The 1,879-nt window shown below is 43.3% G+C and overlaps 1 non-coding gene across 1 annotated transcript; it reads right to left on the bottom strand.

Annotated features, from left to right (window-relative positions):
- Positions 1-1,532: 1,532 nt before the first annotated feature.
- trnak-cuu (transfer RNA lysine (anticodon CUU)) lies at positions 1,533-1,605 on the bottom strand. Its single transcript has one exon. It is a non-coding gene; the product is annotated as a tRNA-Lys (tRNA).
- Between the last annotated feature and the right edge of the window lie 274 nt (positions 1,606-1,879).

The raw sequence follows: 1,879 nt of genomic DNA, 5'->3' as shown, positions 1-1,879 counted from the left end.
TCAATTCTTAATTCTTGGGAAGTTCATTTCCTTACCACAGAGAGTGTAACCTCAGAGTGTTGGAAGCACAACGTGGTGAGCTCTTTGGCGCAATGGATAGCACATTGGACTTCTAGATTGCAAAATGTGGCCCTTCGAAAAGACTCAGCTGTGGCACCACTGGAAAGAGCACCCTTAAAAATGACAGGGTAGGGCTTGCTTTCATGCCTCTGCCACCTTCCTGGCAAAAGTTATGGCAATCCGGCATGAGCGTGGTGGTTTTCATCCCTATATCCTAACCCTGACCCAGGCCTTGGAGTTTACATTTTCCTATCCCACACACAACAATGCACATAATGTGGTCTCTGTGGCGCAATGGATAGTGCATTGGACTTCTAAATTTCAAAATGTGGCCGTTCAAAAGTTGTGGGTTCAAATCCCAACAGAGTCACTGCCTTAGTCATTTTGCTAAGCTCACTTGGCCAACGAACAAGTCTATCTGACCACCAAAACTCTTTTCTCAAACAAACACTTCCATCCTCTCAATAGCATGGCCTATTCCTCGATCTGATGACCTCCCATGGAGACACTGCAGCAGAAGGTGCTGTGGCTCAGTTGGTTAAAGTGCCTGCCTAGTAAACAGGAGATCCTGGGTTCAAATCCCAGCAGTGCCTTTGTAGTGTGTTGTGGCCACCTAGTCTCTAAGATGTAAACGGCACTTTGTAAGAGGGCTAATCGGGTTGAGGCACTTGCTGACCTCATAGAGACTTGGCGGTGGCACCACTGGAAAGAGCTCCCTTGAAAATGGGGGGGTAGGGCTTGCTTTCGTGCCTCTATCACCTTGCTGGCAAAAGTTATGGCAATCTGGCACAAGTGTGTGGTTTTCATCCCTATATGCTAACTAACCTAACCCTAACCCTAGACCAGATACCTATTCTGAGACCTGTTACCTATTCTGAATTTGGTTCCAGAAATGTTGCTGTTCTCTTACCCTAACCCTTCTGTACACTGTGTTATGACACATTTGAGGATTTGTCAAGTCAGTCCATTGAATTGTTCAACCAAAATGTCAGAACTTTGGTGTGAGTAAAGAAATGCAAATGCATTAGCATGAGATTTTCTTCCACTTTGTTCGCTGCTTCACCTGCTATAATGTGACGGCCCTTTGTTCAGGCTACGCCTTTTGTGGCAATTAAAAGCTCTCTTCATCCATGGGTGGCCTTGAACCACCAGACTGTTGGTTAGAGAGAGACAGGTGAATAGCCACCATATGGGTTATGAGTTCGCAATCAATAGCATGTGCCTAATACGTGACAAGGAGAGACATATCGGTTAGTGGGGATTGTTATACACATAAACAGCAGCACATAAGCACTCTGCTTATTTTTAGAGATAATTCTTTGGAAGCAGATACCTATTCTGAGACCTGTTATACTTAACAGATTACTATCTGAACTTGTTACCAGAAATGTTGCCCTTCTCTCTAGTTAGAGAGTGTTTTACATGGGTGGGAGATGGAATTTACACATACATGTGACAATAGCTAATAGTTACGCCCAACATGGGGCTCGAACCCATGACCCTGAGATTAAGAGTCTCATGCTCTACCGACTGAGCTAGCCAGGCTTTCAGATTTTCTTTCTCTGTGATAACATTTATTTGTAAATCTTCAAAGTACATGCCTGAAATTAACCCTCCCAATTCACAGGTGTCTGACAATAGGATCTTCCAAAGAAAATTTGAGTTTAAGACTAGGGATGGGCTAAGATTTACTTTTTTTTTTGTTTGTCTGGCATTTGTCATTCCACAATTCTGTGATGACACATTTGAGGATTTGTCAAGTCAGTCCAGTAATTGTTCAACCAAAATGTCAGAACATTGGTATGTTTAAAGAAATGCA

Source organism: Myxocyprinus asiaticus, chromosome 4 (genome assembly GCF_019703515.2).
Source record: "Myxocyprinus asiaticus isolate MX2 ecotype Aquarium Trade chromosome 4, UBuf_Myxa_2, whole genome shotgun sequence".
Classification (NCBI taxonomy): domain Eukaryota; kingdom Metazoa; phylum Chordata; class Actinopteri; order Cypriniformes; family Catostomidae; genus Myxocyprinus; species Myxocyprinus asiaticus.
This window is presented reverse-complemented; position numbering and strand designations above follow the sequence as displayed.